This window comes from Lontra canadensis, unplaced genomic scaffold (genome assembly GCF_010015895.1).
Source record: "Lontra canadensis isolate GAN:19392208 unplaced genomic scaffold, GSC_riverotter_1.0 scaffold67, whole genome shotgun sequence".
NCBI classification, from domain to species: domain Eukaryota; kingdom Metazoa; phylum Chordata; class Mammalia; order Carnivora; family Mustelidae; genus Lontra; species Lontra canadensis.
Genome location: NW_022631061.1, coordinates 4,732,068 through 4,758,818, shown reverse-complemented (window position 1 = coordinate 4,758,818; position 26,751 = coordinate 4,732,068). Strand labels below are relative to the sequence as shown.

Below are 26,751 nucleotides of genomic sequence, written 5' to 3'. Positions count from 1 at the left end.
ACAAAAAACCCTTGGTACATGAAGACACTACCATAAGCAATTTACATAAGTTATCTAATCCTCAAAATCATCTCAGAAAATATCATTACTCTCCTAATCATTTTTACAGGTTAGGAAACAGATTTAGAGAGATAGGAGACATGGAAGATCACACTGTATAGCAGAATGATTATAAAAAGGCCCCAATTCTCTAGTATCCATCCCCTCTGCAATATGACACTGTGGCTCCTAGCATAAGAAGGCAAAGTTGATTTCCTTCATCTTCAATCTTACCTTGTCTTCTCATTTGCCTTAACCAATAAACATGGCAGAAGTGACATGCCAGTTCCAGGTGTAGACTTCAAGAGATATCACATGCTTCTACCACCTCTCTTAGAATACTGCCCTATGAACAAACCCAGACTTGCCTGATGAATGATAACAGCATGTGCATCAAGTCACCCCCATAACTGCCAGTAACACACCAGACATGTGAGAAAGCACCCTAAAGCAGCACCCCCACCACCAAACTGCCAGGTGACCAACGATACATGAGTGATCCCAGATGAAATGACCCAAATCTAGCCCAGATGAACAGAACCATGCATCTCATCCACATATTCATGAGTAATAATACACACTTGTTTTAAGCCACCATTTTTTTTTTTCTTGGCAGGGGGCAGGATTGTTACAGAGCAATAATCTAATTGAAATTCATGGTAAAACAGAAGAGCTGGGATTTAAAGCCAGGCAGTTTGGATCCAAGCTCACCTTCCTACTTACTACATTATATATGAAGGGCAATACTACTATAGCATGTTCCTTTGTGAAAAAGAGATAATTTATTTATGCTTACTATTTCATATTATCGAAAATTTATAAAAGTTTGGGGTGCCTGGGTGGCTCAGTGGGTTAAAGTCTCTGCCTTCGGCTCAGGTCATGATCCCAGGGTCTTGGGATCAAGCCCCACATTGGGCTCTCTGTTCAGCAGGCAGCCTGATTCCCTTCCTCTCTCTCTCTGCCTGCCTCTCTGCCTACTTATGATCTCTGTCAAATAAATAAATAAATTTTTTTTTAAAAATTTGTAAAACTTCAAAATACTAAATATAATTTTTGTTTTTCTCCTTTATGTAAAAAAAAACAAAAAGCATAATGGACCTAGAATTAGAACTAAATTGCTAACGACCACCTTTACATTAACTGAAGTATCAGATAATAAAAAAGAAAAACTACATGACTTTTCTTGACACATTTACATTTCTTTCAATATAAATAAATATTTGTGGACAGAGTATCCTAAAAAACTGCCTGTATTTTCTGAAATGTTACCTATATTAATTTTTATTAACTCATTCTTGCTCTTAACTGATTTACTTTGCTTCCCAATTTACTGATAGATAACATACCACAACATCTACCCTATATACAACTATGCCCATATAGTTTCCTTGGTGGATCTTAGTTTCCACCAAGAGATACAGGAATGATTCCATTAAACTGGAAGTTGAGACCACCATCCAGCCACTTTGGACTTTTCATGCCAATGAATCAAAAAAAGGAGAAGGTTACAGAACTGGGGTGGACTGATCTTACTATCAAGAAGTTAGGTTGCTACTACACAGAGAAGCTAAGAAAAAATATGTCTGAAATGCAGAAGTTCCTCTGGGACATCACTTTGTATTTCCATGTAATGTGATTAAAGTCACTGGACACAATCCAGGCAGAACTGCTAATGACCCAGACCCTTAAGGAATAAAGGTCTGAGTCACCCCACCAGGCAAGCAACCACAACCAGCTGAGGTACTTGACAAGAACAGAAGAATGTGGAATGACAGCAGGAAAGGGCAATTATAGATAGCAACTACAACCACATGACTAGTTACAGAAAAGAACATTCTACTATTTCTTTCTTGTTTTGATGTAACAAATTGATATTTTTTTAACCGATTTATTTTTTTATCTCCCTTTCCACAACCACCTAATAGTAGCTAATCTCCAATCATTATTTAAGTAACAGGATATTAAACAGAAAATATGACTTCAGTAGGAAAAAAATGAACCCAACTACGGATAAAGGGATTTTCTTCCTCTCTGAAGAATATCTGTATGCTATCAGTGGGAAAAAGGACAGTTACACTACGCTCATCAAATGTGTAGTTTTACATCTGTCCTTGTAAGTTAAATATGATTAAAAGAGGTGTATATAGGTGCCATGTGATGGCTTTTTATTGTCATCTTAGCTAGGCTGCAACTACATTTCTCCAAATTTCACTCCCTGCATGGTTGCAGGTTAAGGATGGCCTCAGAAGACAGGACCATGAAATTTAGAAGATAAAAGTGAAGCAACAGCCATATTCAGAACTTTACAACATAAGGTCAGATAGTATTGCAGTTCTCATATTGTCATGGATATTTGGGCCCACCTATGCTAGCAGGAGGTAGCAATTGCGCACACAGCTCCCCTAGCTCCTGTTGGATCTTCTTCTCTGTTCTTCCAAGCAATACTGGGGCAGACTGTGTGCAGCTCCATGGTCAGGCGCACCACACCTATTATAGGTTATCTATATCATCAGAGTTGCAGGTTTGGAAGCAGTAAGACAACAATAAAGGTAGAAATTCAGGCTTATGGGTTCTTTCCATGTTCCAGTATAACCTCACTTTACATCTATCTTCCCTTCCCACATGTCAGCCCGGCTGACTTCAAGACTAGAACCACACTCCGGAGTATATAAAACAAGTTCCCACAATTGGTAAAAATCAATCACTGCAATAATTTTACTTCTCTAACCGAATCCTAATTGATAGAGATGGAAATGTTCTTTGGGATCAGAATACTGTAGAAGGGCCTGAATATGTCTACCTTTCTCTTCTCTGCCTCACATAACAAACAACTAAAAAAGACAAAGTCAAATATCATATATTGGGGCTATCACATAGTTCACTTTCCTTCCATCAGCAAAATACTTTAGGATTTACGTGAAGAACAGTAAGTGTGAAGTGCATTTACTTTCTAAAGGGAAAAGTTCAAATTTTAAAATCTACCTTCTTATAAAGTTATAGTCACATCAAAACAACAAAACAGACTGTACAAATTCAAGAAAAGTAAAAATCAACACACCTTAATGTTTTACTGTTTTTAAAATTACTTTAATGTTAACCTTAGATGTGTGTTGAAAGCACAAGGCAATAAATCTCTTAGAAGATGTGCCATCTCTAAACCAACTCACCCATTTCCCTCTTAAACAGATTCTTTTTTTTTTTAATGTTTGAAGGCAGAACTATAAACTCAAGTTTTTGTAGAATGATCCTGAAGGATCCTCTGGGTCTGAGCTGGACCCTAGCTATCCATTTAAAGAAAAATACATGTCCAGAAGCACTACCATGAACATAAATTTTGAGAGAAAAGCAACTGAAATATTTGCATTTTTGTACTTTTTCTACAGAGTAGAAATACTAGGAAAAGGTCAAAGACAGTTTAAAAATGACATTTCCCCCCAATATTATCTGGTCCCAAGTGTCCCGCTGCTGTCTATCAAAGGTTCCTGCCCAAAAAGGGGAGAAGAAACAGCAGCAAAAACGTAACTGTCACTTTAACCAGCCTTCATAAACATTCTTTAGCTCCTGGCTCTTCACTACAAAATTACCTACTTAGAACAACCATATGTAAGTGAAACAACAGCGAACTTCTACCTTACTCTAACAATGTGTAACTTTAAAACAAGGTACATGTTGGGGCGCCTGGGTGGCTCAGTGGGTTAAAGCCTCTGCCTTCAGCTCAGGTTATGATCCCAGGGTCCTGGGATCGAGCCCCACATCGGGCTCTCTGCTCAGCGGGGAGCCTGCTTCCTCCTCTCTCGGCCTACCTCCCTGCCTACTTGTGATCTCTGTCAAATAAATAAAATCTTTATTAAAAACAACAAAAACAACAAGGTACGTGTTAATAGCAACTGTGTTTAAAGACCTAGTTTGAAACGAATGAAAATTAGTCTGTGAAGAGTTCTAATAATGGTGGGGTAGCTTTTGTCTACTCCTTAGACTAACCTTTCCACAGATGTCAATTATAAATTCTGGATAGAACACTTTTAAGAATGATTTCAATACAGAAAAAAGCAAGCAAAAGAAGGTAGAAATTGGGAGATTTGACCACTGAAGGAAGAAAGGCATTACTGGGTTCAAATTTATACAGCTTTTCCCCTGAGGGCACTGCTAGTTTGTAATAACACAAGTCCACTAGACCTCAAGCAAAAAGCTGCAGCTTTACTTGAGTTCATGGCCACAGAGTGGCTGAAAACTCAGAGACGAAATTCAGTGAAGGAGCAAGCCATAACAAGGGCAGCCTCAAAAACTAATATAAACTCCATCCATGATACAAGAACCCTTGAACTGTATATGCTCAAGGAAGATTCCGAAGAGTCTAGTGGGAAACAACTGGAAAGTTGAAAGAACTCAGCAGCAAGGTCAGCTGCTTCCCACTGCAAAGACATGAGCCTGGAGTCTGAATCCTAGCAAGTTACAAGGCATTAGAAAACACCTTGGGCTTTCTACATACCCAGCTTAAAGTGTAAGACCAAGCCACTACAAGTTCTAGATGGATCAGCCAGAAATTTAATCATACTCACCAAAAAAAAAGAGAATTTAGAGCTGATGTGTCACCCACAATGTCCACTCTACAATTACAACTTTCTAAACATAAAAATAAGCAGGAAATTTTGACATATTGTCAAGGATAGAAAAAAGGAGTTAAAAGATAAAGACAGTAAAATACTTCAACTAAGTGAACTAACCAACAAGGATGTTAAAGCAGCTACTATAAACATATTTGAAGACTTAATGGAGAACATGATCACAATGCAGAATCTCCACAGATAAATGGAAATCCTTAAAAAAAAAGAACCACGTAAAATACTAAAACTGAAGGGTGTATTATTTGAAAATAGGTGTAAAAATACCCATATTCACTGCAGTATTGTTCACAGTATAACTAAAACACAGAAACACCAATTGATGAGTTGATAAAGATGTAATATACACATATATATGATACATCTCATATATATGACATATACCATGCACATACATATGTGATAGAACATATTCAGTCAAGAGAAAGGAAGATATCTTGCCACTTGCAACAACATGGATAAAACTTGAAGGCACTGCGCAAAGTCAAAGGACTCAGAGAAAGACACTGTATGGTCTCACCTATATGTGAACTCTGAAAAAGGAGACCTCCCATAGAGAGTAAATGGGTGGTTGCCAGGGGCTGAGGTGTGGGGGAGATGGAGAGAATTTGTTAAAGAGTAAGAACTTTTAGTTATAAGTTCTATTACTGCCAGCTACCAGCAAATGATATAGCAGCTGGGCACAAAATCAAAACTTTTAGAGGTTTCCTCTGGGAGGGACATGGCTAAGGCAGCTAAGTGGGGACGGAAACCTAGCTGCAAAAGCATGGTCTTAGGATCCTCAGAGTCACAGGAAGACTGGGGTGCCTGAGCACAGCAGAGCTCCCAGTAATCAGAGTGGGAAAACCAGCGGCAATGAGCCAAGGAGTGGGCTCTCAGCTCAGGGTTGCCATAAACCACGAACCAGAGCACAATCAGGCAACTGCCCTCTGAGCAGGAGTCCAACAAGCCACAGAACAGAACCGGCAAGACCTCCCCTTTTCTCCCCCGGGAGGAGGGGGGCAGGTGCATGCTGCAGAGTCTGCAGGGTTTGGAGACTCAAAATGGGGTCATGTGCTGAGACAGAAAAGCTCGGTCACAGGTCAGGTTAAGTATGGAGTGTGGCCAGAGACCAGGAAGACAGGAGTGACTGACTGCTTTTCTCTCAGGGTGCACTGAGGAGTGGGGCCATGAGCTTTGGGCTCAGAGGCCGGTGAATGGGAGGCCACCATTTTCATTCTCATCCTCTAAAGCTATGCAAAAAGCCTTTAGAGAACAAAAGCCACAGTGAGCAAACCAAAGCAGATTACTTAGCCTAGCCCCCTGGCAAGAACTATACAATTCCTCTCTGGAAAAGTCACTGGACAATCAACCGATCAACGCAACAGGCCCCTGCTCCAGAAGATCAGCAAGAACATCCACCCAAGACCAAGTTTACAAGTAAATGAGACCGGCAAAACTCTAGCACTAGGGGAATACAACATAGAAAATTCATGGCTTTTCCCCCCTGATTCTTTAATCTTTCAACTTTAATTTTGCTTTTAATTTTTCTCTTTCCTCTCTCAACTAATTTATCAACTTTTTAATTTTTACTTCTCATTTTTTACAGTTACACACTAGCCCTTCACTGTATTTTATCTAACTTTTTGTATTATATTTTTCTTTCTTTACAATGTTGAGACACAGTTTCTTCTAACAGACCAAAAACACAACCAAAATCCAATGTTTGGCTCTATTCTAGTCACCTGTAAGATCATATTCTTTTTTGTTGTTGTTTTTCCCCTTCTTCATTTTATTTTTTTTTATTTTGTTGAAGTCTTTTAATTCTCATCTTTATAGTCACATTCTATCGATGTATTTAATCTTATTTTTTTATATATACGTTTTTCTTTCTCTACAATATTAAATGTAGTTTCTTCTAACAAACTGACCAAAATACATTCAGGTGATAGTGTTTTGCTCTGTTCTGTTCACCTGTTTATATCCTTTCCCCTTTTTTGTTGTTGGTTTTATTTTTTTCTTTTGTTTTTTTCTTCTCATCTCCATTTTTACAGTTACATTCTATCCTTTCATTGTATTTAACTTTATTTTTGTACATATACAAGTTTTTCTTTCTTCATAATTTTGGAATCTAGTTTTCTAAAAAAATAGGCCAAAATACCCACAGAATCCAAGGTATTGCTCTATTCTGCTCACCTAACAGTTTATTTTAATTCATATCAGCTTCGAGTCTCTTCTCAGTTCTTTATATTTCTCTGGGGTCGTTGCTGCCATTTTTTAGTTTTTTCTCTTATTCATCTATTCTTCTCTGACAAAATGACAAAATGGAAAAACTCACCTCAAAAAAAGAGAATAGGCAGTACTGACTACCAGAGATCTAATCAGTATGTACATAAGATGTCAGAATTCAGAATAACAATTAGAAAGATACTAGCTGGACTCAAAAAAAAAAAAAAAAAAAAAAGCAAAGAATACACTAGAGAATCCCTCTCTGAAGAAATAAAAGGACTAAAATCTAACCAAGTTGAAATCAAAAAGGCTGTTTTTAATGAGATGGAATAAAATACAGAGGCTTTAATTGCCAAGAAAAATAAGGCAGAAGAGAAAATTAGTGACACAGAAGACCAAATCATGAAGAATAAAGAAGTTGAGAAAAAGAGAGTTAAAAAACTACTGGATGATCAGGGGAGAATTCTAGAGGTAAGAGAGAGCATAAAGCAAAACAATATTCCCAGAATAACTGGGATCCCAAAAGAAGAGAAAAAAGAGAGATGAGCGGAAGGTATATTGAAGCAAATTATAGTGGAGAACTTCCTTAATCTGGGGAAGGAAACAGGCATCAAAATCCAAGAGGCACAAAGAATCTCCCTCAAAATCAACAAAAATAGGTCAACACCCCAACATATAATAGTGAAACTTACAAATCTCAAAGACAAAGAGAAAATCCTGAAAGCAGCTCAGGGCATGAGATCTGTAACCTACAAGGTTGGCAGCAAACATATTCACAGAGACCTGGCAGGTGAGAAAGGAATGGCATCATATACTCAGGATACTAACTGAAAAAAATACGCAGCCAAGAATATTTTATCCAGCTAGGATGTCATTCAAAATAGGAGTGATAAAAAGCTTCCAAGACAAAGAGAAATTAAAAGGATCTGTGATCATCAAACCAGCCCTACAAGAAATATTAAAAAGGATCCACTAAGCAAAGAGAGAGCCCAAAAGTAACATAGACCAGAACAAAACAGAGACGTTATACAATAACACTTTATAAATAATACAATGGTACTTAATTCATATCTTTCAATAGTTACCCTGAATGTAGATGGGCTACATGCCCCAATCAAAAGACACAGGGGATCAGACTGCATAAGAAAGCAAGACCCATCAATATGTTGTCTGCAAGAGACTTATCTGAGACCCAAAGACACATCCAGACTTAAACTTAGGGGGTAGAAAACCATCTATCATGCTAATGGACATCAAAAGAAACCCTCATTGTATCAGACATACTAGATTTTAAACCAAAGACTGTAGTAAGAGATAAGGAAAAACACTATATAATCAAAGGGTCTATCCAACAAGATTTAACAATTGCAAATATTTATGCCCCTAACATGGGAGCAGCCAATTATATGAGCCAATTAATAACAAAATTAAAAAGGGGCGCCTGGGTGGCTCAGTGGGTTAAGCCTCTGCCTTCAGCTCAGGTCATGATCCATGATCCCAGGGTCCTGGGATCAAGCCCCGCATCTGCTCAGCAGGGAGCCTGCTTCCTCCTCTCTCTCGCTCTGTGATCTCTATCAAATAAATAAATTTTAAAAATCTTTAAAAAAATAACAAAATTAAAGAAACACACTGGTAATAATAAATAATAACAGAGGACCTTAAAACCCCTCTCACTGCAATGGACAGGTCAACTAAGCAAAAGATCAACAAGGAAATAGGGCTTTAAATGACATACAGGACCAGATGGACTTCATAGATATATTCAGAACATTCCATCCCAAAGCAACAGAATACACATTCTTCTTGAGTGCACAAAGAACATTCTCCAGAAGAGATCACACACTGGCTCACAAATCAGGTCTCAACTGTTATCAAAAGATTGGGATCATTTCCTGCATATTTTTGGATGACAGTGCTTTGAAACTGGAACTCAATCACAAGAGGAAATTTGGAAAGAACTCAAATGCATGAAGGCTAAGAGCATCCTACTAAAGAATGAATTGGTCAACCAGGAAATTAAAGAAGAATTTTTATAAATTCATGGAAACAAAATTAAAATGAAAACACAACTGCTCAGAATCTTTGGGATACAGCAAAGGCAGTCCTGAGAGAGAAGTACATAGCAATACAAGCCTTTCTCAAGAAACAAGAAAGGCCTCAAATACACAACTTAACCTTATGCCTAAAGGAGCTAGAGAAACAGCAAATAAAGCCTAAACCCAGCCAAAGAAGAGAAATAGTAAAAATTACAGCAGAAATCAATAAAATAGAAACCAAAAGAATAGTAGAACAGATTAACTAAACAGAGCGGGTTCCTTAAAAGAATCAATACGATTGATAAACCCCTGGCCAGACTTATCAAAAAGAAAAGAGGAAAGACCCAAATTAATAAAACCATGAAAGAGGAGAGATCACAACCACCACCAAAGAAATACAAACAATTATAAGAACATATTATGAGCAACTAAATGCCAACATATTAGACAATCTGGAAAAAATGAATGCATTTCTAGAGACATAAACTGCCAAAATTGAAACAGGAAGAAATAAAAAGCCTAAACAGACCCACAACCAGCAAGGAAATTGAAACAGTCATCAAAAAATCTCCCAACAGGGTGCCTGGGTGGCTCAGTCAGTTAAGCATCTTCTTTTGGCTCAGGTCATGATCCCAGAGCCCTGGGATCATTGGGCTCCCTGCTCAGTGGAGAGCCTGCTTCTCCCTATGCCCTTGACCCTGCTCATGCTCGCTCTTGCTCTCTCTCTCAAATAAATAAAATAAAATCTTAAAAAAAAAAAAAAAAAATTCTCCCAACAAACAAGAGCCCAGAACATGATGGCTTTCCAGGGGAGTTCCACCAAACATTTAAAGAATAATTAATGCAGATTCTTCTGAAGCTGTTTCAAAAAAACAGAAATTGAAGAAAAATTTCCAAACTCTCTAAGACCAACATAACCTTGATCCCAAAAACAAAGACCACACCAAAAAGGAGAATTACAGACCAATATCCCTGAACATGGATGCAAAAGTTCTCACCAAAATACTAGCCAACAGGATCCAACAGTACATTAAAAAGGTTATTCACCATGACCAAGTGGGAGTTATTCCTGGGCTGCTAGGGAGGTTCATCATCCACAAATCATTCAATGTAATAAACTACATTAGTAAGAGAAAACAAAAGAAGCAAATGATCCTCTCAATAGGCACAGAAAAAGCATCCGACAAAGTACAATATCCTTTCTTGATTAAAACTTTTCAGTGTAGGGATAGAAGGCACATACCTCAATATCATAAAAGCCATTTATGAAAAGCCCACAACAAATATCATTCTCAGTGGCAAAAAACTGAGAGCTTTCCCTCTAACTAAGGTCAGGAACATGGCAGGGATGTCTACTATCAACACTGCTATTCAACACAGTACTAGAAGTCCTAGCCTCAGCAATCAGACAACAAAAAGAAAAGGCATCCAAATCAGCACAGAAGAAGTCAAACTCTCACTCTTTGCAGAAGACGTGATACTCTGTGTGAAAAACCCAAAAGACCCCACCCCAAATGTGCCAGAACTCATAAAGGAACTCAGCAACGTGGCAGGATATAAACTCAATGCACAGAAATCAGTGGCATTTCCATACATTAACAATGAGACAAAAAAAAAGAGAAACTAAGGAGTCAATCCCCTTTACAACTGCACCCAAAACAGATACCTAGGAATAAATCTAACCAAAGAGTCAAAGGATCTGTACTCACAAAACTATAGAGCACTCATGAAAAGAAATTGAGGAAGACACAAAGAAGTGGAAAAACATTCCATGCTGATGGATTGGAAGAACAAATACTGTGAAAATATCCATGCTACCTAGACCAATCTACACATTCAACACAATTCCTAACAAAGTACTGTCAACTTTTCTCACATAAATGCAACAAATAATCCTAAAATTTGTATGGAACCAGAAAAGACCCCGAATAGCCAAAAGAATATTGAAAAAGGAAACCAAAGCTGGTGGCATCACAATTCCTGACTTCAAACTCTATTACAAACATGTAATCGTCAAGACAGTATGGTACTGGCACAAAATCAGACACACAGATCAATGGAAGAGAATAGAGAACCCAGAAACGAACCCTCAACTCTATAGTCAACTAATCTTCGACAACGCAGGAAAGAATGTCCAACAGAAAAAAGACAGTCTCTTCAACAAATGGTGTTGGGAAAACTGGACAGCCACAATGCAGAAGAATGAAACTGGACCATTCCCTTATACCATACATAAAAACAGACTGAAAATGGATGAAAGGCCTATATGTGAGACAGGAATCCATCAAAATCCTAGAGGAGAACACAGGCAGCAGAGGCAAAAATGAACTATTGGGATTTCATCAAGACAAAAAAACTTTTGCACAGCAAAGGAAACGGTCAACAAAACCAAAAGACAACTGACAGAAAGGACAGGATATTTGCAAATGACATGTCAGCTAGAGGGCTAGTATCCAGAATCTATAAAAAACTTATCAAACTCAACATCCAAAGAACAAATAATCCAATCAAGAAATGGGAAGAAGACATGAACAGACATTTCTCCAAAAATCACATCCAAATGGCCAACAGACACATGAAAAAATGCTCAACATCACTCAGCATGAGGGAAATACAAATCAAAACCTCAATGCGATACCACCTCACACCAGTCAGAATGGCTAAAATTAACAAGTCAGGAAACGACAGATGTTGGTGAGGATGGAGAGAACGGGAAACCCTCCTACACTCTTGGTGGGAATGCAAGCTGGTACAATGACTCTGGAAAACAGTAGGAAACTTCCTCAAAAAGTTGAAAATAGAGCTATCCTATGACCCAGCAATTGCACTACTGGTTATTTACCCCAAAGATACAAATATAGTGATCTGAAGGGGCACCTGCACCCCAATGTTTACAGCAGCAATGCCGACAATAGCCAAACTATGGACAGAGCCCAGATGTCCATCAAAAGATGATGTGGTATATATATACAATGGAATACTACTCAGCCATCAAAAAAATGAAATCTTGCCATTTGCAATGGTGTGGACAGAACTAGAGACTATGCTAAGTGAAATAAGTCAATCAGAGACAGACAAGTATCATATGATCTCATTGATATGTGGAAATTTAAGAAATATAACAGAGGATCATAGGGGAAGAGAGAAAAAAAATAAAAGATGAAACCAGAGAGGAAGACAAACCATAAAAAAACTCTTAATCATAGGAAACAAAGGTTTCCTATGGGTTTCTGGAGGGGGGTGGGGTGGAGAAATGACGTAACTTGATGATGGACATTAAGGATGGCATGTGATGTAATGAGCACTGGGCATTATATAAGACTGATGAATCACAGACCTGTACCTCTGAAACCAATAACAACATTATATATTAATTTTAAAAAGTAGTAAGTAAAAAATAAAAATAAAGTAAGCCAACTTTACACCAAAAAAAAACATATAAAGGCTTAAACAAATAAATGAACAAATTGAGAAAAATAAACAATTCTATTCTTCCATGCAGAAGAATTCCCAGAAGTTTAAGTAAGCATTTCCCCCTCAAGGCATTGGAATGTTAAGTCTCTACCCCTTAAATGTAGATTGCATATAGTAACTTGCATATAGTATGGAAAGGGGGAGGGGAACAGAGAGTAACTTTTCAGTGGAAATACATGAAAAACACTACCTCAGCCAAGTGAGAATCCATGTTCATAGTATGTACCACTGATATAAGAATATTATTATGCCTCGGTGGCCTTCCTCTGCTGAATCCATAATCACAGTCTGTGAAAAAAACATCAAACAAACCCAACTGAGATATTCTATAAAATACTTGACCAAATACTTGACCAGTACTCCATAAAACTGCTGAGGCTATTAAATAAGGAAAATTTGAGACACTGTCACAGTCAAGAAGAACCTGAGGAGATATGATGCCTTACTATAATATGGCATCTTGGATAGGGTCCTGGGACAGAAAGAGACATTAGGTAAACACTACAGACATCTGAATAAGTGATGGTTTTTAATTAATAATAATGTTTCAATGTTAGTAACAAATGAACCACACTAATGTAAGATATTAACAATAACGTAAGTTAAGTGTGGTATATAGTCTCTACTATTCAGTTTTTCTGGAATTTAAATGTATCCTAAAATAAAAATTCATTGAAGAAAAAAAAAAAATCAAAGAATAAGATCTTGCCATATGCAACAACATGGATGCCAAGTAAAGTAAGTCAGAGAAAGACAATTCCAAATGGCTTCACTTATATGTGGAGTCTAAAAAAACAAAGTAAACAAATCAGTAAACAAAAAGAAACAGACTCATAAACACAGAGAACTGATAGTTGCCAGAAGGGTGGGGGCTGAGGGGATACAGCAAAAAGGGTGAAGGAGACTTAAAGATAAAGGATTTCAGTTATGGAATAAAAAAGTCACAGAGATAAAAATTACAGGATAGGGAATATAGTTTTTGGCACTATAAGAGTGCCATATGGTGACAGGAAACTATATTTGCAGTAAGAATAACATAACGTGAACTTGTCAAATAACTACATTGTACACTTGAAACTAATGTAACATCGTGTATCAATTACAATAAAAAAATAAAGGGAAACTTTCAAAAAATGGAAAAAAAAGTCCATCAAAGGTATGCTGTCTATAAGAGATGCACTTTGAAAACAAAAGCACAAGTCAGGTTAAAAGTATAACAATGAAAAATTATACAACACAAATATAAACAGTAAACATAACAGAAGTGGCATAGTTACATCAATATCAGAAAAAAATTAACTTCAGTAAAAGAGAATTATCAAAGGCAAGAAGATCAACTCATCCAGAAGGCATCCCAATACTAAATGAGAATGCTCCTAGTATCAGAGAGCTTGAGGCAAAAACTGCATTAAGGAAATACATGAAGCAAAAGCTAATTAGGTTTACAGGAAAATGAACAAATATACAATTATAGCTGGAAGTTACAATACCCATCTCTCGACAACTGAAATGGATAAAAAAATCATCTGTAGACATACAGATCAGGGTTCAGCAAACTATAAGGCAGATCCAGGGCCCTCTGCCTGCCTTTATAAATTATTAGAACACCGCCAGGTCCATTCACTTACATATTGCCATGATTGCTTCTGCATCACAATGAGAGAATAGCTACAACAAAGGCTATAACCTGCAAAACCTAAAATATTTTCTATATAGCCCTAGAGAAAAAGCTTTCTGATCCTGATGATATAGATGATTTGAACAACACTATTAAGCAACTTCACTCAGTTGTACCACAGACCATATTCTGTGCCTTTAAATAAGTCTCAAATTTCAACAAATCTTACAGTGTATTAGCAGTTTTGAAGCTATCTATGAAAACTCAAAACATCTGGGAATTAAGCAACACACTTCTAAATAATCAATGAGTCAAAGAAATCACAAAAAAAATTAGAAATTTTTAATAATGAAAATACAACATATAAATACCTGATATGTAGTTAAGTAATGCTTAAAGAAAAAATTGTAGATTTAAGTCCTTATATTTAAAACAAAGTCTTAAATTTAAATATCAAAATTCCCACATTAAGAAGTAGGAAAAAAAAACTAAACCAAAAGAAAAAAGAGTAAAGGAATTATCAAGATAAAACCAGAAACCAATTAATACAAATTGCTGAAACCAAAAACTGTGAAAAGAAATAAAAGACCTAAAACCTAGCAAGAATGACCCAGAAAAGAAGTAAAATACAAACTACCAACATCAGGAATAAAAGAGCAATCACTACAGATCCTATGGGCATTAAAAGGATCAAAAGGATCACAATGGAAATTTATCAATTTTATGCCAAGAGATTTAATGATTTAAAACTGCTTGAAAAACACAAAATAAAACAGAAAATCTGTATAACCACAGATTTACTAAAGAAACAAAATCCATTATCAAAATTCTTCCTCCACACAAACATTAAAAAAAAAACCTTCCACGCTTAGATGGTTAACATTAAAGAAATACAAATCTTATATAAACTACTTTTGAATACAGAAGAGAAAAATCCTTCCTTACCAGTTTTAAAAGGCTAACAACAACCATCTTCCAGAAAGCATTATAAACCATGTTTCTCATGAACACAGACACTAAAATCACTAAAAAAACAAATCCAGAAACAGATCTATGAACTATACATCATGATCATATGAGGTTATCCTAGGATCGCCAGACTGGCTTCATTTTCAAAAATCAAGAAGTATGTTTCACCAAAGAAACAGAATAAAGAATAAAACCCATACAATCATCTCAATAAATACAAAAAAGTGGTGGGTGGGGGGAAGGTTTGACAAAATTCAATACCCTTTCATAATTTAAAAATAAAAATCTCAATAAAAAAGGGAATATCGGGGGCGCCTGGGTGGCTCAGTGGGTTAAAGCCTCTGCTTTCGGCTCAGGTCATGATCCCAGGGTCCTGGGATCGAGCCCCGCGTCGGGCTCTCTGCTCAGCAGGGAGCCTGCTTCCTCCTCTCTCTCTGCCTGCCTCTCTGCCTACTTGTGATCTCTGTCTGTCAAATAAATTTAAAAAAAAAAAAAAGGGAATATCGTCCATCTGATTTCTTTTAATCTACAAAAAACCGACTGCTAACACCCTATTTTATGGTAAAAGACAATGTTTTCCCCTTAAGATCAGGAACAAGACAAGGATGTCCATTTTCACTCTTTAACATTAGACTGAAGACATAAGATGATACTATAAGGTAAGACAAAGAGAAAGCTTATAAGATGAGCAAAAGAAGGAATAAAACTGTCTTATTCACAAATGATATGATTATCTTTGTAAAGAAAATCCTAAAAAAATCTACAAAAAGAATATTGAACTAAATGAATTTAAATTAGCTAAACAAATTTAAAGTAAATATTACTGCATTTCTATATATGGGAAAAACTGAAAAGAGCTTTTATAAAATTTCATTTAATAGCATTAAAAAATCTTTAGGAATTTAACATGCAAGATTTCTACAAAGAACACTAAAATATTATTTATATACATATATAAACACTAACATGTAATTGATATTTTAACATATTAATATGTAAAAATCCATTTTAATGGGTTCAGGTAAAAATCTTCCATATGCACACACATATATATGCATTTACATATATTTATAATACATGTTAAAAATGACCTACATAAAAGGAGAGGTATATAACTGTATTAGTAATTGCTCTGTAAAAAACTACCCCAAGGGGCACCTGGGTGGCTCAGTCAGTTAAGCATCTGCCTTCTGCTCAGGTCATGATTCCAGGGTCCTGGGATTGAGCCCCACATCGGGCTCCCTGCTCAGTGGGGAGCCTGCTTCTCTCTTTCCCACTCCCCCTGCTTGTGCTTGCTCTTGCTCTCTGTCAAATAAATAGATCTTTAAAAAAAAAAAAAAAAAAAAAAAACTACCCCAAAACTTAGCAGTTGAAAACAACATTTATTATCTCAGTTTCTAAGGGTTAGGAATCCAGGAGCAGGTTAACTGTGGGTTTGGTTCAAAGATGTCTCATAAGGTTGCAGTCAACTTGGTAGGTACATAGTCAACTGACGGCTAGAGGATCTGCTTCTAAGCTTACTCAAGGCTATTGGCAGAAGGCCTCAGTTCTCTGTCATGGAGATGTTTAGGAGACAATACTCCATGGGACTCTTGCATTTCTGCACATCTTGCAACTGAAGATCAACTGCCCTTTGTTCTAGACTATCATCTTTCAAAGATGTCTGTAAAGTGAACAGACTTGGAAGATAAAGTCTCCTCCACAGCAAAGAGCATGTATGCTTATTGCACATTAAAAAGTATCCAGGTTCCCTATGTTCAGAGTTCCTCTCCTGAAACACAACCCGCTGCATAAGCAGGTGTTATCTGGCCCTCTTCACGTTACCAGGTATGAAATGGAGCTCAAGGAACTGGCACAAAAACGCTCATACCCTAGCTACTACTATAGCACTAGTAACAGTAACAGCCTTTCAACTCTGACCAAGAGGCCTCATGTCCTCTTCGATCAGCATCCATGAAACTGAAGTAAGCTCACTTGTTAGCTTACAAGTAAGGTAAAATCTCAGACCCTTTACAATCTTGACAATGGGTCTCTCTACAGTATGGTATCTGGTTTCTTCTACAATGAGTGATGAGAGAGAAATAAAGAGACCAGTAACAAGCCACTGTGTCTTTTTTAACCTAATTTTATAAGTGATATGCCATCACTTTTACCATATTTTATTGGTCACAAAGACCAATCCTAATAAAATGCACAAGGTAGCTATGAAAAGGTGCAAATACCAGGACACAGGGATAAATGGGAACCATGTTAGAGGCTACCACACTGAGTATTGCTAGATCATTTTTCCCAATATGTCTCTACAGAGCAAATAATCCCAAACAAAATCCCAAAAGGCTTAACAGAAACTGACAAACTGATGTTAAAATTTATATGGAAACACAAACAATGCCCAAACAATGTTGGAAGATTCACACTATTTGACTCCAAAACTTATGGCAACAGAGGCAGTAATGACACTGGCATAGAAGAAACAAATAGATAAATGAAACATAACTGAGTCCAGAAATAGATCTATGCAAATAAGTTCAAAAGATTCTGAACAAAAACACAAAGGCTATCCTCTGCAAGAACGGAAAGGGTTTTTTCAAACAATGATGTTGGAATTGGATGTATGATGTACAACCCCCCACTTCATATTATACATAACAATTCAAGATGGATCACAGCCCCATATGTAAAAGTTAAGACTATGAAACTTCTAAAAGAAAGCACAGGAACTTATTTTCACGACTTTTGGATAGGCAAAGGCTTCTTACAACTCAAAAAGCATAATCTATTAAAGAAAAAAATTGATCAGATTTCATCAAAATACACGACTAAGGAAAACACAAACTGCAAACTGAGAGAAAACACTCAATACACTAGTCTGATAAAGAACTTGTATCCAAACTATACTAAGAATTCTTACACGTCAATAATAAAAAGGTAAACAATTTTTAATGTGCAGAAAACTTGAAGAGGCATTTACAAAAGAAAATACACTATCAATAACTACATGAAAAATTGCTCAACATCATCAACCACCAAGGAGATCCAAAATAAAACCACAGTGAGAAACCATTTCATACCAATTAAAATGGCTAAAATTTAAAAGACTGATTATCCAAATGCTGACAAGAATGTACAGGAACTAAAATCCTCATATATTCATGGTGGGAGTATAAAATGGAAAATTACTTTGAAAAACTCACAATTCCCTTCCTAGATATTTACTCAAGAGAAATGAAAACAGCTGTTTGCAAGAAGATCCATATAGGCCTTATTCTTAACAACTCAAATGTCATCAACATTAGAAAAGATAAACTCGGCCGTGGGGCGGGGGGGGGGGGGGGGGGGGTGGGGGGGGGGGGCGGGGCACCTAGGTGGTTCAGTCAGTTAACTGTCTGCCTTCAGTTTGGGTCCTGATCTCAGTGTCCCAGGATTGAGCCCCACATCGGGTTCTCTGCTCATGAGGAAGTCTGCTTCTCCCTCTCACTCTCCCTCTGTGTTCTGTCTCTCTCTCTCTCTCAAATAAATTAAAAAAAAATAAATAAACTTTGGTATACTCATCCAATGAAATTCAACTCAGCAATAAAAAAGAAAAACTAGTATATTCAACTTCATGAATAAACCTGGATATATAGGTTAACCAAAGAAGCTAGATGCAAAAAAGTACACAGAACAAAGAACAAAGCTAATCTATGCTGTTAGAAATCAGAGTGCTTGCAGGAGAGGGAACTGAATTGAAAAGGCAACCAGGGAACCTTCAGGGATAACGAAAATGCTCAATATTATCTTTTGGGTATTGGTTACATGGATATAATTGTCACAACTCATCAAAGTGAGCAACTAATATCTGTACATTTTATTGTATTTAGTTTACATCTTGATATAAATCAAATACAAATTTTAAAAAAGAATTTGTGAACTCATTGTATTAATTTTCCTTTTTTCCCTTAATCTTGAGTTGTCCAGATATATATTGTGTGTGTATATGCATATATACACACACATATTTATGTGTATTCAGTAAATATCATCTACTATGTGCTAAACACTATGCTAGGTTCCAAAATAACTAAAAGTTCATACCCTCAAAGGTTAACCACCTAGGGCCAGAAACACACACTGAAATAAAACACATTAACGTGTGGATTTCCATTATAGAGATACACAGATGATCTTGTGAAAAGGAGAAAAAAGCACCACATAATCGCCCAAAAGAAGAGTCAGATATCAGAAAAGCCTTTCTATTAGGTGGGGGATGAAAAGCAGGAGTCTGGATATGTAGACAAGCAGGAATGGACCATTAAAGCAGAGAAATACTGCATAAAAAGACACAGAGACAAAGGGTCTAATACAATAGGAAGGTCTGAACAATTCAGTGTTTGGGGGAGTTTAGAAAACCCAAGAGAAAGTGACAAGACATGCTGGCAAGGTAGGTAGGTAGGTACAAAAGCAATGCTGAAGTTTTTAGAATATAGAGACCATGAAGAGCCTCTGAATAGTTTTAAGCAAGGAAATGGCACATTCAAATTTGTGATTAGAAATACCACTCCATTAACAGTATAAGAGATAGCCTAGAAGAGAATGAAGGTAGAAGCAGAGGGATGTGTCAGAAGGCAAATGCAGGCAAACAAGAAAGTCATGGTTACTTTTAGTAAACCAACCAATTGCACATGGACTAAAGAGAAATTAAAGAAATGGACAGAAAATTGGGTAAAGATTAAGATCAGACAGTTCACAGGGAAAAAAATAAGATGGCTCTTAACCATATGAAAAAGACACTGAGCTTCACTTGTAAGAAAAACATTAATTAAAACTACACTGAGATACCATTTTTCACCTATCATATTGGCAAGAATCCAAAAAGTTTGACCATACACTGTGTTGACACGAGTATAGGGAAACAAGTATTCTCACACATACATTATTGTTACCTCTATGAAACACGACTTAATATCTGTCAAAATTATACCTGCCAGATTCTTTGACCCAGCAATTTTACTTCTCGGAATTTATTCTACAGATACAACTGCATATGTACAAAAATGATGTATGTACAATGTTGTTCAGTGCAGAATTTTGTAACAGTAAACACTGGAAACAATCTAGCTTATAAAGCTCACCAATGGGCTTTAAAAGAAAATACTTTATTCTGCCTTCTTTTAAATTACTGTATAGGTTGTATATATTTTAAGTATATAACCTAATATTTTGATACCATACATATGCACTGTGAAAACATTGCTACACTCAAATTAATTAACATCACCTCTACATAGTTATCTCTGGGGTGGAGGGTAGGGGGAGGTGGGGGGAGTGGGAGGAAATCCCAGTAACCGGCAAGAGCCCTTTAAACCAATCAACTCCTAAGGCTACAAGGAAAAATTTCATTTCATTTAAAAAAATAAAATAAAATAAAGCTGCAGGTAAGGGTAGTATCTGGGGATTAAATAGAAACAAAACCCATGTAGTCTTGTCGACATCCCCAGATTTATATAGAGTTCAGCCTCTGACATTCTAGTAGAATATCAACTACAGAGAAGTATTATAAAAAATCAGAAAATAGATGTAAAGGATGTTAGAAATAACATCCTCTCCCTTTGACTGGTTTGAAGCAAAATCAGTTTCTCTTATAATTAAAACTAAGTGTCCCTCATCTCTGGAGGAACTATTGGAATAACAAGGTCAAGGCTGCCACCCCAGCCAGGGAAGGGGAGCAAACCAAATGACAGTATAAATAAAAATGAAATGACAGTTTAGAGTGAGAAGGAGGAGTAGTGAGACAAGCAGACAGTAGAAGACAGAGCTGACCCTATACAAAATTTATTTGCCCTGACTCTCAAATCTCCCTTCCTGCCTTTATATATCTTGTTAACACCAAGTTAAGGGCTATCAATACCCTCAATTTTGCCCTTGGTAGTTCGAAGTCTAGCACTGTAGTCTCTCCATTCAGAGCAATGTATCCCTTCAGGTGCCACAGTCTCTAAAATATCATTCCTCTTTAAAAGTTGCACCGCTCTCAGTTCATTTCAGATGGAGGGAGGGGGAGAAGGAGTTAAGTAAATTAAGCTACTTAATCTAAAGTATGTGCTACAAGGAACCTCTGCCCAATAATCATACCAAAAAAAAAAGTTTTCCCTTATTAATAATCAAAGAAATGCAAAACCAAAACAAGATAAAAATTTCACTTATCAAATTGGCAAAAAGCATAAAGTTTAATAAAGTCCAATGTTGGTGAACATGAAATAAGCATACTCATACACCACTGGTTAGTATAAACTGTTACAACCTAAATACCACTCAAAAAGAAGTCAAAACAAAAAAATTATTATATATCCATATAATAAAATATTCTAATCATTTTTAATTATGTTGATCTATATGTGCCAATAGGAAAACAGCTCTGTAACATTAAGCAAAAAGTAAACTGCAGTTAAATAAGGTAAACAGTATAATATAATACTATTTGTATAAACTTTTTGAAAAGTAAACTTTCTGGAAACTGCTAAAAGTGAATTACCTTTTGAGAGAAGAGGAAAAATAGCTTTTATTTTTACTTCTCTGTACCATCAGGTTTTTTTATCATATACATCTACAACTTTTAACTTAAGACATACAAAGTCCTCTAATCCCCACAACCTTAACCGCTACTCTCACCATCAACTGTCCACACACTCCCCCTACTCCTCCATCTCAACATCTAAAGGCTGACTAGAATTGCCTGATGGGAATTTTAGCTAGTAGAGGATATATTTTGGAAATATACTTTGGATCTATATCTGGGGTTTTTCCTTAAAATCTCTTCACTCTAAAATCACCTCTGAGATGAAAAATGAGAAAAAGAATCCCTACACTGCCCAAGGAACCTTTAACTCTCATTTCCTGTTGGGGCCCTAACCATCCTCTCCTAGAGAGAGACAATCCTTATGGTTATAATATCCTCTCCTTCTCCTATCAGTTTTATATCTAGTCTAGGCTAATTTCGCTCTCCCACATAAAGAGCAATCTCTATTATTCCCAAGGAGGACGAAGGCTTGCCCCATGCAGAATCACTTAACAGGAGGAATCTTACTGTCTGGTTTTCTCAGCTCTCACCACCTTGGTGCAGATGACCAACCACTACTCTAAAACTTCTATAGGGCAAGATCTCAGTCCTTTTTAATTGCATCATCTCCGGTACTCTATGTATATGCAAACGTAATATCTGTTCATTTTACCTAAATCATGTTAGAGCATTCTCTGTAGAAGGGAGAGGCAGGTTAGAGGAGTACATCCAGGTCATGCCCTTTAAAGATACTTCCTGCTTTAATCAGTCTTCCATCACTGCCCTTAGCCACTTATAAGTTTTACAACTAAGCCAAGTACTTCTAATTACCACTTCTTATTAATTTCTAATCATTAGAACACAATAACTCTTATGGATTTTTTAAATATCTTAGATTATTGACTTTAAGATTTACTTTAAACAACTAAATTTTGCTCATCCAAGTTTAACCTTCATAATTTTCTCACTGTGCATGATCACCCCTGCCAACTAAAACAATTACAGCCTCAAAGCAGCAAACTTACCCTATTTTTGAACTAATTAGTGAGAAAAGGCTAAAAACCTTTTCCACATATTGGGGAAAATGGTTATAATCAGGTTGATAGCATTACAACGTGAGGAAGAGCTGACTTCTACACATGGAGGAGTCAGAACTGCGAACCATTTGGCAGCTTCTTAAATACGCTTAAAAAGTACATTCTCGGAGAAATTACTGGGCTTATTTTTAAACTAACTATTTTTGGAATTTTTAACATTTCCAAACAGGAATACTCAAACTAAACACAATTTTCTCCAAATATCTATTTGAATTGGAAGTGACAAATGACTTGTACAGCAAATGGAGTTTAAAAGTGAAAAAAAAAAAAAAAAAAAACCACCCTCATACACATACATACATCTTATAACAAAGTAAAGTTTTATACTAACCTTAAAATTACTCTGGCTTACAAGTTTTGGGAAAAATAAATAAATGCCATGTCGAGTAACAATGCACAATGAAACATCAAGCCCCTCCAGAAGAGAAAGACACGCAAGAGGTTATCTTCTAAGACAGCTGAAGTGGACTGAATCCTGGATAAAAATTATTGAAACCAGACTCGAAATAGATGGTTAACCTTCAAACTTTATTTCTTGACTGAATGAATGAAAAGAAGGGTGAAGGTAATGAAGAATAACATGCTACCTGGCAGTAATTTCAAATATCACTTAAGTCCTGAATTAAACAATACAATGTTGAAGATTTTAAACTTCCACAAGAAACAGAATTACCCCAATTCCACCACACAAACAGGGCTGTGATTCTGGATAAATCAATTAAATTAAAATCTGAACCTAATTTCTCATGCATATTGTGAGTTGATGACCATCTTTAAGTTTCCTTATAGCTAACACAAAGGAAACATAAATTTATTGTTTTCTTATTTACAGTACTTGTCATCCAAGTCAAATCACAATTGAGTCCTCCTGATAATTTTAGGCACACATGATCAAAAAAAGTAGCAATGAGGAAGCCAAAGGACAATCCTAATTCAAGAGGAAAAAACAACTTCCCAAAATAGTCCCCTCCACACTGTTTTGGGTATATTCTACCATTTTATTCTTCACAGAGTAAGTCCTAATCCAGGGGATCACTTTATTTTAGGCTTAACAAATTATTGATAAAGCCCAATCCTCAAAATGTTACTCTTTGGATCTAGTAAAGCTGCAGAACAATTTTTGAATAAATTTAAAAATAAAGCAACTTTTATCCAACAGCCAACTTAGACTACCCGTCAAATAAGCTTAGTAACATTGCATGACATCTCTTAACAACAAGCATCACTATCATCACCTTATCTCCCGTAATTCCCAGAAAAAGTGAGGGAAAAGACAGATATAACTAGAGAGGAATAAAATCAACAGAAAGGAAACAAAAGCTGCTGTAAAAACAAAGCTAATACAAGAAGAATCAATCTCAAAAAAAAAAAAGGAGAAAATAAGAAAGGGCACAAAAGTTCTTTTCAAAAAAAGGCGGGGAGAGGTGCCAATTCAAACATTACTTGCTCATTTAAAATATTCACACCTTGAAGTAACACCCACCGGAAAAAATAATTTTTTAAACCATTAAAAAAAAAAAAAAAGCACTACTTCAGGTACTTCAGTAATCAAAGAATGTCTAAAGTGCACCTTTCCTATACGTATTTGTAAATTTATTTCCAGAGAGTAATGTTCTGATTGAAGACGTTTTTATAGTTAAGTTTGTGAGAATAAATCTATCTTAACATAAGACGTCCCAAGTTGAAACTTTCACCTACATACTCACCACTATAAATTTTAATTGGGTTTTCTGCTATCACCAGGTGATACAAGATTAACTGTTCCACAAACTGACCTGCATACACAATAGGAATGCTCATCTTACTGTCCCTAAAAATGCTAACATCTTTGACAAATGTACTGCATAGATAAGAAGTGTCCTTTTCAGCCTTTATTTTGCTTAATATCACACTTTTCTATTTTTTTTTTTTAACTTCTATGTAAGTAGTACGTGAGTTAATACAATGTTCTATCTTGGAACTTTACGTGTGTAAGTTGAGAACAATGATTGTATATCCATTCAAGTTTTAAATAATTGCAATTTATTTACAGCTCACCTCATATATAATCACACTTTTATTAGGAAGACAGGAGAAGACTCCCAACTCACTCAAGACCCTGACCGGCCTTCGAAATTAAAGGCTGTATCCGAAGTTTCCGAAACTATTTAATAAGAGTAGGGTCGTTCAGGACAGCCCTACCCATCCATCATTTCATAATAAAAGTTTAAAAAAAAAAAAAGAAGAGCGTTCATAGTATATCTTCAAAGCAAAATAAAGGGTTCCCTTTTATTGGGCTAGTGAGGATTTTTAAAACGTTAAAAGGAGTTGAGAGAGTAGGGAACTGCTGTTCCGAGCCCTTCCCTGAGTTTACACGGTGCCCGGGATGGTAGGCAGCAACATAATCAAGTCAGAAGGCGAGGCGCTGCATTTCAGGGTTCAGATTCATTCCCTCAAAATAACTGTACCTCTGCTTGGCGTAGCTTGAACGTGTGCACCAAAAAACAGCAGCAGAAACAACGTGCAAGATTTTCCTTCTGACCAAAAACTTTTCAAGTGTCACTAACCTGAGTGCAAAAACGTCAACTATCTACAACCGCACACCATTTTCATTGTCATTCCAACTCCGAGGCTTCCTAAAGGAAAGCCAGAGCCCAGCCGACTGCCGGGAGGAGCCCTTCCAGCCAGTGCGGAGCTCTTCCTCCACCAGATCCTCCGGTTCCCCCAGCACCAGCTCCGAGAGCGCGTTTAGCGCGCTTTATCTCCGGCCACGGGCAAGTAACAGTGTAAAAATGTCACTCTAGCAGCCCGTTTCCTCGCCCGGAGCAAAGGCTGGGCGGCACGGGCGAGGCGCGCGGGGACCCGGCGGAGGGGCGAGGGCGCCCGAGGCCCGCACGCAGCCCGGGGTGCAGCCCCGACCCGCGCTCCCCACCCCTCGCCCGGAAGGGGGAAAACCCGCCAGCGGGAGGATTCAACAGGAGCACCGCGCCGCCCGCCTGCCGCCCGGGAAACAGCCGCCGGCCGGCCGGGACGCGGGGGGAGGGGCGGCGGCGGCGGGGCGCGGGCGACCAGGCTGCGGGGCGCGGACCCCCGCCCGCGCGCAAGGTCACCGCCCGCCGCCCGCCGCCGCCGCCGCGGGCGCCCCGGCTGGGGCCAGGGCGGCAAGTTTAATTTCCCGAGGCTGTGACTGAGTCCGCGGCGTGGAGGGAGCGCGCCCGGGCGCGGGGCCCTCCCCACCCCCACCGCGCAGCCCGGCCCACGCCCCCGGCCCGCGCCCCACTCCTCCGGGCCCGGGCCGCCGCCAGGCAGCCGGCGGCTGCAGCCCCCGATGCCGTGAGGCGAGTCTCGGCTGGCAGGCGGGAGGCGCTTGAGCCCCGCCACAGACACAGCCGCGGTGGCGGGCGCTGAAAAATGGAGCACGGCGATCAGAAAAGAGAGACATTTTCTTTCCGTTAACTGAATTGTTTCCTACCTCCGGGTTCCCGACTCGCTACTCCTCTCACTCCGCTGCTCTCCGGGATCCGCCGCCGCCGCCGCATCCAATCGCCTCCTCCCCCCCTCCCCTTCCGCAGCCAGCCCGGCCGTTCCTCCTCCTCTCCGCTTCAAAATGGCGCCAAGCGCTCTTCGGCGGCTGCTCCAATCGAACCGCCGCGGACAGCACCCGGGGGCAGGCAGTGCGCGGCGTGGGTGCGCAGCGCCCCCTGCCGGCCAGACAGCCCCGGGCGCGCGCCCGCCCGCCCGCCCTCTGGGCTCCCCCCGCCCCGCTCCGTCCCCACGCGCGCGCCCAGCTCCGCTCCGCCCCATCGCGCGCGCACGCAGCCACACAGGCACGCCGCCGCGGTGGCCGCGCTGTCAGCGAGTCTTGCGGCTGTCAATGCTTCCTCTCCCTCTGCGGCTTCCTTGACTTTTGCCGAAAACCACATAAATTGTTACATATCTCTAATATCTCTAACTTTGGAGATAGAAGTTGCGTATTTTTTTAAGACGCTAAGATTGAGTACTGATGTGCCATATACGTGAAACTGGTATTAACTTATTTGCACTTTATTTGGTAACTCTTACCCAGTCATCTCAAAATACCATAAAATAGTTTTTCTACGCTGTGTCTATTACCTCTCTACTTAATCCAAGCTTTCCCACTCTGAGGAACTCTCTAAGCGGTAGGTGGGGAGGAGGA

The 26,751-nt window shown here is 38.2% G+C and overlaps 1 protein-coding gene across 5 annotated transcripts in view; it reads right to left on the bottom strand.

Annotated features, from left to right (window-relative positions):
* The window catches only part of PDS5B (PDS5 cohesin associated factor B), a 192,954-nt gene extending 166,785 nt beyond the window's left edge, over positions 1–26,169 (bottom strand). For 3 of the 5 annotated variants that reach the window (XM_032880026.1, XM_032880030.1, XM_032880029.1), the window contains exon 1: positions 26,047–26,168. The gene's annotated coding sequence lies outside the window, so the exon portion shown is untranslated. Of the gene's footprint in view, positions 1–26,046 lie in introns of all 5 variants that reach the window. The other 2 variants (XM_032880024.1, XM_032880027.1) reach the window with 1 other exon arrangement.
* Positions 26,170–26,751: the final 582 nt, after the last annotated feature.